Source organism: Tenrec ecaudatus, chromosome 8 (assembly GCF_050624435.1).
Source record: "Tenrec ecaudatus isolate mTenEca1 chromosome 8, mTenEca1.hap1, whole genome shotgun sequence".
Taxonomy (NCBI): Eukaryota; Metazoa; Chordata; class Mammalia; order Afrosoricida; family Tenrecidae; genus Tenrec; species Tenrec ecaudatus.
Window position 1 is genome coordinate 39270530 of NC_134537.1, and position 16778 is coordinate 39287307.

At 36.0% G+C, this 16778-nt stretch overlaps 1 protein-coding gene across 5 annotated transcripts in view; it reads left to right on the forward strand.

The window, feature by feature from the left end:
• The window catches only part of DLG1 (discs large MAGUK scaffold protein 1), a 235722-nt gene that overhangs the window by 89111 nt on the left and 129833 nt on the right, over positions 1 to 16778 (forward strand). The window lies entirely within an intron of this gene.

Sequence of the window (16778 nt, forward strand, 5' to 3'; positions counted from 1 at the left end):
TTATAATTTAATAACTGCAATCAATATTTACAATATACAAGGGGTTCCAGTAATTTCTTTACTGATAACTATTTTCCATCACAGCTGTAGAAGCCAAATAATGCTTATTTTGTTAATTAGTTTTTGTCTCTCAACATAATTATCAAATTATTAAAAGCCAATGTTACATAAAATAATTGTGCTACATTGCAAATGGATTCCTCTCATCATTAGGGCTTAATATAAAACAGTAACCTTTTAAAAATGCAGAACCTGTTCTAATTAATGTAAGCTTTTTCTTGGTGTAGACATTTGTATGTGAATGACAAACACTTCTTTAGTAAATTTATTTTAATCAGACTGTTGGCAGAGAGCATCCTTTTATTTTTTAATTCAGTTCATATTTATAATTTATGTAGGCAGTGAGGCTGCCATTGGATTTTACTACAGACTGTGATTGAAACTTGGTAATCCAGGTTTTCTCCACCCAGTTCATTAAATCAGGCAGTCACAAAGGGTCTTGTTAGTCCAGCGTTTTAAACATCCTCCTTTACCTGCTAATCGACCTCACTTCCTGGATTTCAGCCCGTCTAGTTATCAGCTAACAAAAGAACAGCTTTTGGTTCCTGCAGACGCTGGTGAAAGAAATAATCATGAGAAAGAAATCCACCTTATGCTGTCTTTTGTGTCTGCAAAAATAAACTCAGCTATCATAGAGCTACCAGGTACCAGAGGGAAGATACAAGCTTTTTCATGGGAAGCAATTACAGAAAAAATGAGCATCATTTCTCAAGGTTTTTATTTTCCCTGATCTACAAGTGATGCTGCTGTAATTCTAGCTGCAGTTTTTACCGATCATTCACCACTCAGCATCTGGTAGAAGAGTGAGACTGCTTGGCAACCACCTGCAGGGCTGCAGAGATGAATTACATTTTCGGAAACAACACACTTCTGTACTCGCGCGCCAGTCGAGGAGGTAATACTAGCTCTAGCCATGGCTCGGTAGGCCCAAAGCAGAAACCCTGGGCAAAAAAGGGCTCGTCAGATGAACTACAAACTGAGCCAGAACCTTCGCGCTGGCAGCAGATAGTTGCATTTTTCACTCGAAGACACAGCTTTATTGACTGCATCTCGGTAGCCACCAGCTCCACCCAGGTAACATACCACTTGTTGAAAGGATTTTCAGTGTATTTCTGTTCTTATATGCTTTGTAAATTTGTCTTAATACAGGTTTCTTATTATCAGAAACATGTAGATTATTCACGGAAACCTTGGATGCACAGAAATGTATGTTTTCAGCCCATCTATGCAGTACTTTAGTACGAAAGGGGAACAAAAATATTTTCCCTTATGCTGTTATGTAATGCCAGATTTTGATGATTTATCTAAAAATATAGACATCGATGGGTAAATTAATACTGCTTGTCTCAAAGCTAGACTTTTTCTAAATCTTACTCACTATGATGCCTGGCCAGAAGAAAGAATACCTGTGTGATTATTTAGCTTTTCTATGTCATTAAATAATCATAGGGAGATTGTTATAGTAAAGGATCTAAATAATTTGAAATAATACCATTGTCTTAACATTTTGAGAACACATTAAATATAATACAGTTGACTAGTGTTGCATTATTTTATCTTAGCGGTACAGTAACTAGATAAATTTGAAGAGATTTAAGGAATACTGTCATTTAAAAATATGTATTATCTAGTGTTAATTTTAAATTAGTGAGCTTATGTGATTTACCTGGTCTTTTTAAATATGCACATAACAATTTAAAAATCATTAGAATTTCAAGCCAAATAACAGTTCTGAAGACACTAAGTCTCCAAATTCAAACAAACAAACAAATAAGAAAACCCCTTAAGTCTCCCTTTTGAGGAAATACTTATTGATAATCAGAGGAAAAAAACAAAATTAATACTAGTTCAAGTGAAATATCTATTGTTGGGGGATGTAAAGGAGATAGGGGAAAGAGTCATTTAAAATATAGTTTTAATAGATATTCATTCAACTATAATGAAAACATGAAAATTAGCCTAATTTAAGAACAAGCTAAGAATGTTTTTTCCTTTGACATCCGTAATATTTAAATTAAAAATATAAACATACTCATTTCTGAGGGCCTTTTTGAAAATAATTTGAAGTTTTGTTTGTTTTTAAATGATCAGAAGCAGGGCAGTCAATTTACATTCACAGTCTGTATTTTCTTGTTTTCAGTTGTTAGATTTGTCTTTCAATATATGTGATTTTAAAATATTTAAAATCTTAAAGATATTTTACTTTTTTCATATGTGAGGGAGAAATTAAATTACTGGTAGAAGCAGTCTTCATCATTTTTATGTAAGCACCGAAATTACTTATGATCAAAACTTTTTAGGGGCAGTAATTGAATCAACTGTTATATTTATTGTTACTGACCTAAGAATTTAACTAATTGACTTTGGTATAATTATACATCTCAAAAAGACTACAAAGACTGAGACTCAATATTTCCTTCTCTTATGGTGGTAGTGTCCATTGTAGATTAATATGAAGTGATGTTTTCCATTGTCAAGGAAGATTTTCATAGATGTATGTGTACATGTGTATATATATATAAACACAGCCTATTAACAAATATTTCATCTTGGGGGTACTATCTTTTTAAGGACATACAAATGAGAAGACAAAAAACAATTCATATATAAAATATTGAAATGACAGAATGACAGTGTGGTTTCCTGGGATTTAGAGGAGCAATTTAAAGCCATACTAGCCCAAAATCCAAATTTTAATAATGGTCTCTATTTATAATTTATCTGACAAAACCATGTAAAAAATTTTTTTCTTGCTTGGTTAAGCTTGTTTTTTGTATATTAATAAGTGAGTTTATTTCTATTTCCTCCATATATGTTTCTTTATACATATCTTGTCTACTTCATTATCTTTGTATTTTATCTCTGGAAGGATAGATATAAGATCAGAGCTTTTAGTTTTTATTATGTTTTTAGGTACTAATGTGTAATTTTTAACTGCACATTTTTACAACTGATAAAAATTATATTTAGTGGTGAATTAGATACGTTATATATCCAAGTATTTAACTCTATAAAACATTTGAATTTGTCTCACTGGATAAAGTATAATGGGACTGAAAAACCACTTTAGGCATTTTTGAAACTTAATGCTAGAGTGTATCTTGTTATTTCAGCTCATGATCTCATGGCTTGTAGCATTGTTAAAAAGAGAGTAGATGGATGAAATACCATAGTAATTTATTGCATATCTACTGTATACTTGTTCCAAAGTAAGTAGAAGTACTTTGTACTATGATTAATTGATAGAGGTTACTATCAGGTCTGTGTGAATATTGTCCACAAAAATTCTTTTCTATCAAGATTAACTTTGAGTTTAATTATAACTATGCCATGTTCTATTTTTAGCAGATTGGAGAGTTGTCATTAAATCAAATTTTATTAGTTTGAAAGACATTTCTTGGATTAATTATCTCCCTCGATATCTATTAATAAAAGATAATTTACTGATTCATTTCAATTGCTTGTCAAAGGTATTCATGTTTATATTCAAAATTATTTGTCGTGTTCTACTGGAATATACCTGGTGCTCTTTAGAAAGACAGTTAATGCTTTTTTAATAATAAGGTCATTGGGTGTTAATGAGAATTCCAGGAGGAATAAAGGCGTAGAAACCAGGTTGTTCTAAACTATTTCACGACCACCAGCTCCTAGGACAGAACTTGGTGCATAGTTAGTGCTCAATACATGTTTTTTTATTTAATTTCCATTTAAATCACCTGTAAAGTTGCCATTTCCTGGCCTTCCAAAATCTGTAATGTGACCCCATAATCTGATACGACGTGGATACTTAGATTTACTGAATTTGCTCTCTTCCCTTATTACATGCCTTTATTTCTTCAAAGCAGTGCCTCTTCCTTCATTTGCTTCATAGTTTTCCTTAAGTCACACAAATGCTCTCTCTATATGGCTTTCTTACCCCTTTATGCACTCACCATGAAGTTTGCAAGTGGTATCTAACTTTATTATTTGATTGTAACCCCAAAAGTTTATATTATGGAGATTTCTTTTCAATTTGAATCTAAGGTTTGTAGGAAAAAATGATGAATAAGGGGAAAACAGAGACTCAGGAAGAAACCCGTGTGAAGAGAGGAAAAGGGCACCTGAATCTCATTTTGACTTTGCCTACAGATATGTACACACTTGGAGACTGTCAATACTTTTCTCATAACGTTGAAATTATTTATAAACTCAGATGAAATTTCTTACAAATTGATTTCTTTGAGTGTAAAGTTTTTTATTTATTTTTTTAATTCTGAGGGTCACCACCACTCTTATGTTCTTTAATTTTAAATAGTTAAAGAACAAGTGACCTGAACAATGTCAGGCCCTCGCTGAGCCCTTGAATTAGCATCCTTCTTACCCTTGCATGTAGGACCACTTTATGCCATCTACCCTACTGTGTTTAGCTACTCAATCCTGCTCTGATCTTAAACTAATTTTCATAGTCATTTGAATTATAAGGAACTATGTGTAGCCCAGCACTTCTCTTCTCAACTGCCTTGGTTGGTTCATAGGTGAAAAGTGTTATTTGCTTGGTGATATCATTGTTTATTGATGAGATTAGTAATCATATATAAGCTTTGAAGTACTAAGTGACTTCAAATATGTGTTTAACACTTTTAGTGTGTTTTGATTACTTGAAAATATTTTAAATGATGACTATAAATATTCAAATAGGATTTCCCCAGAACACTTAATATACCTAATTAAACTGAAAACAATAAAGCTAGAAGTAAATAGAATAGACTTGATAATTTGTCATAATCAAAGTAAAATAAAATTTCCATAAAAGTATGTTAGCCACGTATGAAGAGGTACCCACTGCACCCCCCCCCCAAAAAAAACAACAAAAAACCTGGATGTGATGTGAGGGGGACAGTACATTTGGAATTTGTTCTACTAGGTCAGACTGTTAATCAAGCTTTCTATTTAGATGTTCTGAAAAGATTGCAGAACAGTGTATGACAAAAAAGGCCTGATTTGTGGCAGATGGAGGACTGGTTTTGCTAACGCGACAATGCATCTGCTTATGCAGGCATGTCAATACGCCAGTTTTTGGCAACAAACCAAAACAAAAAATAGCATGCCTCGTGTCCCACGCACCTAACTCACTTGACCTCATTCCATGCAATGTTTTTGTTTCCGTAAATGCAGAGGGACATCAAAGGACAGTGATTTGATGATGTAGAAGAGGTGAATAAAAAATGAGGGAGGTGTGGTCAGCATCTAAACAGATGAGTTTGAAAAATGCTTCCAAGAATGGAATTGCAGATTTGACAAATGGAGGAAAAACTTAATTCTAAATTAAAATGTGGGAAAAAATACTATTTGGAAAGCATTTTGTGGAAATACATAACTTAATTTGTGTGATTTTAGTTATATTTGAGGGTCCCTGTATTTCTCGATTTTTTTTTCCCTTTGATAATGTACAATCAACACTGAAGATCTGTGGGGCCAGTTAAATTCAGGCAGAAAGGTCGGCTCACAAACATATGGCCACTGCATTTTGCTATCCTAAAGGGGTAATCTGTGATAGATTGCTCAACACGGGTTGAATATGGATGACTATTATGAATACATTTTAAGAAATGGAAAACTGCATTGATGAGGAAAAGATTAGGAATTACTTTTCTATCAGTTTACCTGTTTGTTCTTCAAAGATAGTAAGGACTGTCCTGGGAGTATTTTGTTGGGAAACCTTACTCCATCCACCCTACAGCCCTGATCTTGTTCCTTTAGACTTCTCTTTGCTTTTAAAATTCAAAGAACAATTCAAGTGAACACAATTTAAGTACCTCAGGGAGACCAAAATTGCTATTTTGATGTGGTATAAATTGAAAAGTGCAGAATTCTTTGAAGACGTGTTAGAGGTGGAAGCATCACCTTCAGAAGTGTAATAGACCGACATGAAGGATAGTGTCAAGAAACGCTAGCCTCATATTTTGTTTAATGAAGGTTTCTGTGATTTTGTAGCATTACTTTTTTGACTTACTCATAAGCATGAGATGGATTCTGTTTAATGTTTTTGCTTGACTTCGTAGATAGTGACCTTTTGCTTCCATCAGCTTCAGGTTTCTTAGTGGAATCTCGCATCCCCCCCTCCCAATTTCTCAATCCTGAACAGATTTCAGCAAAGGTTGTAGATGAGCTAGGAAGAAAGGCTTAGTGATCTATTTCTGGAAACATGGATCACAAAGATCCAGTCTGCAACAGAATATGAGAATGGTGCCGGACCAGGAAGTGCCTGATTCTGTTGTGCACAGTTTACCATGTGTTGAGGCAGACTTGACAGCAAACATGGAATGCCTTTGAATTCAGTCTTCCGTCTGTGTGCCTATTTCAAATGATCTCATCCATTTTTGAGCCCTTGAAATACTATCAATATATTTTCTCTTTAGCTCACAGCTAATCCCTGTACAAGGTTCACTGGTGTTGTATTGTGTTGAACATTGGGTTGCTAATAAACACTAGGTCAGCACTTTGAATCCACTGTTTGCTTCATGGTAAAAAAGATAAGAGTTTCTGCTCCCATAAAGATGTAAAACCTTGAAAACCCAGAGAGTCAGTTATATGCTGCACAATAAACAGTCTCTGTAAGTTGACTTGATACCAGGGGCTGGGTTGGGTTAATTGTTATTAAAATGACTTATACATTTATTTAGATTACTACTTGATATGCCTACTTTGGGTTAAGCTTCTCAGAGTTAACATTTTAAAAACAACTAATTGTGTTGTTCTCTCCATTTTTTCCCTTTAGTATGTCCTTGGGATCATCTTTTATTTTACACTCAGTCTAATGACAAATCTTACTGACCCTCTGAATTCCGGATATATTTGTAATCTGACCACTTTTACCACTTCTACAACTACTAATGGAAATTATTTTTTATTTGTTGTCTGAAGTACAGCAGCAGTCATCTAACTGATCCCCATTCCATTCTTTCCTCTCAGCAGTGAGTTCTTTACCTGCCTAGAATCCAAATTCACTCTTAGAAAATATGAATCTGTTCATGCTAATACCTTGCATTCAGCGTCCCATGGCTCCTGATTACATTTTTAGAAAATACCAAATCTTCCTTAGCCAAACAAATCCAAGAAAGTCCAATATGATCAGATCCCTGGCAATATCTCTAACCCCATTTTCCACCTCTCCCTGATTTATTCTATTCAGGGATACTGCTCTTGTTGATGTTGCTCAAATTCATCAAGCCATGTAACCATCTCATAGCTGCCTTTCCCCATATATTCTCATGGTTCCCTACTAAACTTCCTGCAGATTTCTGGTTAGCCATTCCCCTGAGGATGGCTTTTTACAATACAAAATTGATCATATAATCTAGATGAGATTAGTCATAGTTAAAAAAAGATGAAATTGGTTATATAAGTTAATAATAGGTGTAAATAATGTTCAACTTAGTAGTTTATGTTTAGTGTTGTGATAGTTAGATAGCTCTGTTTATCATGAGAATATCATAAGCTGTAATTGTGACTTAAGTATATTCAAGTAAATTTTAAAGTTTACCTTTAAAATAATCAGTTATACTGTTACAAATGACTGACCGATGTGTTCTTGGTGTTCAGCATGTAACATGTTTTTACTTGCTGTTTATTTTCAAGGAATGCTTATTTATATCAGAATTGTACTTCTTGACACTCTACAGAACTGTAATATAGTAGTCAACTGGGTGGTCTCAGTTGATAAACTGTAAGCTTCACAGGAGATGAGACTACAATCTCTTCTTATCACAGAAAATGCACCTGATAAATATTTATTGAATGAATGAATTCCGTGTAAACTTATGTCCATTTAATCTGAGGGTGGCTGGGAAGTTGGAGCCTTCCAAGCATTTGTTACTGTTAAGTTTCCCAAACCGTTTTTACATAGGACTGTAGCTTGCAGAGTAATCTGGTGACACCATGGTAACTAGTCAGCTGCTAACCAAGAAGATGAGTGATTCTAACCCAGCTGCTCTTTGGGTAAAGATCTGACAGTCTGCCTCAGTAGACAATTGTCGTTAGGTGCCACTGTGTCACAGCAACCCTGTATACAACTGAGTGAAACAAGACCTGGTCCTGGCATCCTCACCGTTGTTACCTTGGAGCCCATTGTTGCAGACAGTGTGTCTATCTATCTGGTTGAGGGACTTCCTCTTTTGTTGACCTACTTTACCCAACATGATGTCTTCATCCAAGGATAGCTTTTTACTGATACCATATCCACAGTACGTAAGACTAAATCTATCTATCCTCACTCCTCAGAAGCGTTCTAGCTGCACTTCACCATAATTCAGATGTATTAATTCTTCCCTCTTATTTATTGTCCAATTTTCAAATGCCTGTGAGGCAATTGAAAGTACCATAGCTTGAGCCACGCCACCCGACTTCCTCAAGTGAAAAATCCCTGTTCTTCTCAACAGCCTTGGATGCCCTGTAGTAGCATTCTTTTTCCTACAAAGTCACTAAGAGCCTAAATCATCTCCAAGGACACATATTTGATTGTTGGAAAGTGAGCAAGTACATTGATGTTTTTGTTGGATACTTCCAGTTCTTAGTGACCTGGTCTTGCCATCTTCCAGCCTATTGTTAAAGCCTCTATTGTACCAGTCCAGCTCCTTGAGGATCGTTTCTTCTTTGCTGCTCCTCTTACTTTACCAACCATCATGTCCTTTTCCAGAAACTGGCCCGTGGAATACTGGTGGCGTGGTTTCTGGCATCGCAGCATACACAATCCATCAGCCGAGGTGGTGGTTTAGCAAGTGTACATTACAGGATGTTATGAGCTCATTGCTATTTCAAAAATAGTTCAAAGGCCTCTGGAAAAACTTGTAAGGCATGTATATTTTATATAGATATAAAACTCTTAGCATCATTTTACTTAGCTTTTTAAAAAATTTTCTGTGCTATTTTTATTTCCTGCTACTCTTTAGAAACATTTTAGTTGTCCACTTTTATATTACAGTTTAGAATTTTGATAAAGGTAAAAATAGTTGTTAAAGTCATGTGAAAAACAGTAGCCTACAATTATCACCTCATTTTCCAAACTTTAAATAAAGCAACTTGTGATATAACTCTACAGGAATATGCAAATCAATCAACAAAGACTGAGCTAGTTTTATGAAAGTATAAACCAACTGGCTTTGCCATCTGGAAAAAGTGTAACTTTAGGAGATACCTAATCATAACTTCTTCTGCCCTTTAATAAAATTATTAAAATATTTAAAAATGTTCTCTTCATAGTAATCATCCCCATTGCTTATTTTACCTTTATAAGCACCAATTTAAATTCCATTTCTCAACAATTTTGTCAGTATTTGTAATACTAAGCACTGATTATTCAATTAGCTCTGGTGTGATAAAGACAAGGTGGGTTCCATTGATTGCATTATAATTTTTTGTTGGTTTTAAGGAAAAGAATTGGGAATTATAATCTGAATTTTGAATTAAAACAACCTTGGTTTTTGTTTTTCTATGTTTACCTCTTACGAATCTTGATAGGAACCATCCAGTAAATATGTCAAAGGGCTACAAATTTGAAAAAGTAATTAACTTAAAATTATTCTAGAAGACAGAATAAAAATGGACAAGATGCATTGCAATCTTAAGAATGAGTTACACAACAGAACAGCAAGGGGAGCAGAACAATGAAGTCCCCAGGGAACACCAAAAATAGACTGTGGTGCCAGGACATGGCGCCCAATCAGACTGGACTGGAAAACACTTGTAAGGTTAACAAATAGACCTTGGACTATTTATAGGCTTTTCTTTTCTTTTTTGTCGTTGGCTTTGTTGGGGTTATTGTTTTAATTTCTTTTGCTTTGTTTTGCTCGGTCTTGTGTTTGTACATCTTATCTCTGCATGTCTTTCTAGATAAGATAGGCAGTTTAAACAAGCTGGAGGAGAGAACAGTGGATCAACTTTCTAGGGGGACATGGGAGAGGGGGAGGGAAAGAAAGTGGGTGTTAACAAACCCAGGGACAATGGAGCAACAAGTGACTGGAAATCGATGGCGGAGGGTATAGGAGGTCTGGTAGAGTTTGATCAAGGGCAATATAACTGAGAGGAATTACTAAAATCCCAATGAAGGCTGAACATGATAATGGGACAAGAGGAGAGTTAAAGGAAATAGAGGAAAGACCTAGGGGGGAAAAAGGCATTTATACAGGCATGGACATATGTAAATATATATATGATGATGGGAAAATAGATCTATGTGCATATATTTATAGGTTTAGTAGTAAGGTAGCAGATGGGCATTGGGTCTCCACTCAAGTACTCCCTCAATGCAAGAACATTTTATTCTGTTTAACTTGTGTTCCATGATACTCACCTTCCCGACATGATTGCTAAAGACAAAGCGGGTGCATAAGCAAATGTGATGAAGAAAGCTGATGGTGCCCGGCTATCAAAAGCTCTGGGGTCTTAAAGGCTTGAAGATAAACAAGCAGCCATCTAGCTGAGAAGCAACAAAGCCCACATGGAAGAAGCACACCAACCTGTGTGATCATGAGGTGTCCACAGGATCAGGCATTAGGCATCAAAGACCCAGAACAAAATGTCATGTCCATGTGAGTGGGGGGAAAGTGCGGAGTTGAGGCCCAAAGCCAATCAATAGACAATTGGACATTCCCTTACAGAAGGATTGTGAGGAGAAGACAAGCCATCAGGATGCAGTATAGCACCCATGAAACATACACCTTTCCTTTGGTTCTTTAATGCTTTCTCACACCCACTATCATGACCCTAATTCTACCTTACAAATCTGGCTAGACCAGAGCACATACATGGGTACAGATAAGAGCTAGGAACAGGGAATACAGGACAGATAAACTCCTCAGGGCCAATATTAAGAGTAGTCATGTCATGAGGGAAGGGGGAGCCAATCACAATGACCTATACATAACCCCCTCCCAGGGGGATAGACAGCAGATACGGGGACAAAGGGAGACATCTGACAGTGTAAGACATGGAAAAATAATAATTTATAAATTATTAAGGATTCATGACAGAGGATGGAGAGAAGGAGGAGGAGGAGGGAGGAAATGAGCTGATAACAAAGGCTCAAGTAGTCTGAATATGTTTTTAAAATCTTGATGGCAACAAATATGCACGACACAATGGATGGATATGTGGATTGTGATAAGAGTTGTACTAGCCCCAATAAAATTATTCAATACCGTAGCAGGATTCTAGAAGGGGAAAAACTTAACTTTAATCTTAATAGAATCTAAATTATTTTGATTTTAAGGACACAACTTTATTTTTGAATTTTTAATAAAAGCATTTATACAACTTTATTATATAGACTTTTTAATAATATTGAAGTTCTAAATGACACTTGAGGACACTTATTGTATTTTAATTATGCCCTTTTTCAGTAAAATGGGTAATAAGGAATGGAAATAATTTATTCCAATAAAAAAGTAACTTGTTCTAAAGTAATTTTTCATTTTCTTCACTTGATTTAATGACACCCAAGGTAAAGCTTTCTACTCCCGTCGACAGTTACAGTCTCAGAAACCTACAGGGGTTTCTATGAGTCAGCATTGACTCCATGGCAGTGAGTTTGATTTTAGGAAAATAGCAAGTTAGAGCCTTCAGACTAATCCCTCCTACAGATTTCTTTTTTTGTAAATAAGTTTTTATTAGTGCACAGGAACAACTATCTGTTCACAGGGTGTCCTTGCTTTCAAGTTGTAGTGACAGAGTTAGGGAGTTGCAACAGAAATTGTATGACTTGCAGAGCTTGAGATATTTGTTATCTGGTCCTTTCAAGAAAAGTTTGCCAAGCCCTAATCTAAGGATTATAACATGTCATATTCATTTTAAAATCATAATTAGTAAAAATAGTAGTAGCTATAACAAAATTAAATAATTCTTGAGCTACTTAAAAGAGATAGTATTGCATACCAGTGGGATACACTGTCTGATAACTTCATGGCCTGCTGAAAGACTTTTAAGTTGTTTGGAGTGCTAATGAAGTAGATTTCTTTGATTTTGTTGTTTAATTTTTCCGACAAGTATTTATTAAACACTTCCTTTGTGCTAGGAACTGTGCTAGGCACTGTAAACAGAAGTGGGTAGAACTGAAATCCTTGGTTCTGCAGAGCTGATAGTAAAGCAGGACAACAGTTACTAAATGCAGTTAAATAAAATATGACATGCCAGGGGGCCTCCAACCACCCAACAAGAAAGTGTGCGCTTTTCTTCCAAAACTATTTATTTAAGTGGCTTTACAAAACAACCTTAACGCCTCCAAAGTACTCTCCATTACACTTGATATATTTGTCAAATCTGGCAATTCCATTCTTGGAAACATTTTTTAAACTCATCTGTTTGGATGGTTAACAGCACCTCCCTCATTTTTTCTTCACCTCTTCTATGTCATCAAATCGCTGTCCCTCTGCATTCGCAGAACCAAAAAAAAAAAAAGTTGCATGGTGCAAGGTCAGGTGAGTGGGGTCAGGGAGGCATGCTGTTTCTTTGCTCAAAAACTGGTGCACTGAGATGACTGCATGAACCTGGTGCATTATTGTGGCAAAACCAGTCTTCCATCTGCCACAAATCAGGCCTGTTTTAAAAATCATTTTATTGGGGGCTCATACAACTCTTATCACAATCCATACATACATCAATTGTGTAAAGCACATTTGTACATTCATTGCCTTCATCATTCTCAAAACATTTGCTCTCCACTTAAGCACTTGGCATTAGCTCCTCATGTTTCCCCCTCCCTCCCTGCTATCCCCTCTCTCATGAACACTTAATAATTATAAATTATTTTGTCTTATGTTATACTGTCCGACATCTCCCTTCACCCATTTTTCTGTTGTCCATCCCCCTGGGAGGAGGTTATATGTAGATCCTTGTAGTCTTTTTCCCCTTTCTACTCCACGCTCCCTCTACCCTCCTAGTATCGCCACTCTCACCAGTGGTCCTGAAGGGATCATCTGTCCTGGATTCCCTGTGTTTCCAGTTCCTAACTGTACCAGTGTACATCCTCTGGACTAGGCAAATTTGTAAGGTAGAATTGGGATCATGATAGTGGGGGGAGGAGGAGTATTTAGAAACTAGAGGAAAGTTGTATGTTTCATCGTTGCTACACTGCACCCTGACTGACTAAATCAGGCCTTTCTTGTCCCATACTGTTCCACAATCTTTTCAGAACTTATAAATAGACAGCTTGATTAACAGTCTGACCTGGCGGTAGCTTGGCAGGGGGGAATCTGGGTCAGTGTTTTTCAAAGCTCAGCATGTTTCCAGTTGACACTCTTTTTTTGCTGGTCATTCAAAACCCAGGGCACAAATATTGCAACGACCCCTGCTCATTCCCAAATCTTCGGTTAAAATTTGCCAAACTGAGCTCCAAGATAGTCCAGATAACGTCCCCATCTCTTCAATGGTTTGTCGCTGGTCTTCAATCACAATTGCATGAATTTTGTTCTATATTTTTGTCCATTCGGGACTTCCAGAACATGGTTTGTGATCAGTCAACATTTCACCTCTTTTGAAACGAGAAAACTCTTTGTACACGAGTTTTGCCCATAGCACTGTCCTTGTAAGTAAGTATAAGTTGTGTTCAGTATCACAACAGTTTGCGTCATTTTTCCCAAGCAAGCAACAAAATTTCACAACTACAAACTGTTCTCTTAAGTCATTCATCACAAAAATGAGGCTTGAGCGAAACTGCTTTTAAAAATATCCACTATGACCAGAGAGAAGCTTCTTAGGCTATGGCACTGGCTGCGTTAAATCAGAGCGACTGGAAAAATGCCTTCTCTGAAAGCTCCGCTCAGAGGAGGTTTTTACTCCATATTTTGGGGAGGGGGGTTGGGTACCCCCTTGTAAACTGGAGAAAAGTAGACCATGAAAATTGTGTGTTGTATGTGTAGAATACTTTCACGATTACCACGGAATACTGTAGCTTGAAGGTGCTACTTGAGTAAGGACACAGAAGACATGGAATTAAGTCATGTTGATATCTGGGACAAGAACATTTTCTGCAGAGTAATAATAGCAAAGAGGCTTTGAGGCAAGAGCCTTTTTAGGATATTTGAGTAGTCAGTTTTACTGTGTTGGTAGTCAGAATTGCAGTGTTCCTCAGGGCTACAATAGAAGACTTGAGAAATAGCTGGGTCTGAATCATCACCTAGGAATGTGCAGGAGTACAGGAGTGATTCCCGGGCATCATTAAGGGTCTATACTATGTTATTAATCGTGAATTTGACGTTCGTAGTGGTGCATGGTTCTTTAGCTCTGTTCTGATGAAATCAAGTTAAGATGAAGAAGGAAAAAGAAAGCATACTGCAGCTAGTTTCATCCCATTATGTTAATTATACAGCCATATCTATAAATCCAAGTGTTGGCTTAAAATTTTTGTGTTAAGGTCATCCTTCTACAAGTCTAAGATGATCAGCTGAATGGTAGAATATAATTGTTTTTAAGGAATGATGAAGGAATTATCAAGAATCTTGTGAACCAAAGATTGAACAAGTTGTTGATCTAAGTGAACTAACAAATTTGTAGCCATGTTTCTATAATATAATATTAATTTCTCAATAAATTTTTCTACTTCCCCTTTGTTATTTTAAAACCAAGACTTTATATTTTAATATCCTTAAGTTTTGTTTTTAAAAATACCAAGTATATAGCTCTTTTCTTCTGAGATAGTTAAGACATGGGTGACATACTCAGCTGATTCAGAGAGCAAGTTTTATGTTTTGACTCTACCATTTATTTTGGGATACATTATTAATGACTGACAGAAGAACATCTGAATAAAATAAGATTTAAAATTAAGCCATAGAAAATACCTTTATTCTGAAGATATTAGACCCCTCTTGAAAACAGTGATTTCCAAGGAAAATTTCTATAAATTTACAAAGCTGTATTTTCTCCTCTCCACGTCTAAAGAAGCCCTAGTGGCACAGTGGGCTATGTGTTGGATGTTAACCACAAAGTCAGCAGATCAAAATCATCAGATGCTCTGCCAGAGAAAGATGAGACTTTCGTTTTGTCTTAAAATTTACAGTTTCAGAAACCCACAGTGGCAGTGGGTTTAAGGGCTACCCCACCTCACACCCTCCCCGTGTTCCCATCTAAGAAGTTTTGGTGACATGTAGTGGGTTTAGTGTTTAGTTGCTAGTTATGAAGTCGGTGATTCTAATTTTCCAGTTATTCCACCGGAGAAAGAATTGGCTGTCTGCTCCTGTATTAAAGTCTAGGAAACTCAAAGAGGCAATTCAATTACAATATAGAGTTGCTATGAGTCAGTATCAACCCAAGGCAGTGTCTTTTTTGTTTGGTTTTTGAATGCATATCTAAAAGAATATCCCTCCCCCCTTTTCTCTCACTTTTAGATAACTCCTTTGACACTTGACCAAAGCAACATATCTCATTGTGACATAATATATCTTTAAAGATTGTAATCCAATGAATTTTGATTAAAAATATTAACTAAATTAAATGTTCTCAGGGGCCAACCCTGGCACTCAGGTAGTTTCCCTTGTTATCTGAAGATATTGATATCAAAAGATTTGCTAAATCACATGTCTAATTCTCTAAATACAGTATAAATTTTACCTAACATCTTCTTATTTCTTGTATAATTATCTAAGCTTAGTTTATCCCACTCATGTAACACATGATATAAGCATAAGATAGAAGCAATTATTAGGTACCTGAAAGTATGGTTATCTTTCTTTGAAGATCCATTTTGTGCTATGAAGATTATTTTGATAAATAATTTAGTCAGGAAAAAGTTTTCAGTGTATTCTGTTTGCCTTGTAAATCTTTTATGCCTGGATCTAACTATGATATGAAAGATAATTTTTAGTGGCCTTCCTAGATGGTGTTCTTAATAATGCTTCGTAGTCCCATTTCCCATCAGTCACCAGGTAGGTATAAATATTACATTCAAAATTTATGTATTCTTAATGTCCATTTTACCATTACCGATATCTGGTTTAACTCTTGAATCACTTCTCAACTAGATTATCATAGTAGCCTTTCTGCTTGCCTCTTCAGTCTCGTCCTTCTTCCTCTATTAGTCAAAATTCATATAAACATGATCAAAAAGCTCTTTGGCTATTTTAAGCAGAAAAGAATTGAATGAAGGTAATTGTTAGGATCCTTAGTGGCACAATAGTTATTTGGGGGGCTGCTTTCTACAAGGTCAGCAGTTCAAAACCACCAGTTGCTCCACAGGAAAAAGACAGGGCTTCCTATTCACACAAAGTTACAGACTCAGAAAAGTTGCTTTCCTAGTTGGTTCTGTTTCATGGTAGATGACTCCAAAGTGATTTTAAGGGTATGATCTGTTCAATGTAGATGACTCCAAAGTGATTTTAAGGCTATGATCTGTTGGAAGCTGATGCTGTGCGTGTTTTTCAGGGTGCCTCTAGGTAGATTTAGGAGCCCTTGTGGTGTATAGTGGGTTTTATATTAGGTCAGCAGTTCGAAACCACCAGCCACTCTGTGGAAGAAATGCAATTCCGTCTACATCCATAAAGAGTTACACCAAGGCAGTTTTACTCTGTTCTGTAGGATCTCTGTGAGTCAGGACTTGATGGTGGCGAGTTATTTTTGTTTGTTGTTTAGATTTGAATCTTCAGTCTTTGGCTGGTACTTAGGGGTTAACCATTTGTGCTACCTGTGAACCTTAATAAAGGTATTAAGGAGAGGTACATAGTCATGAATGTGTGCAAGAATATGAACAGTAA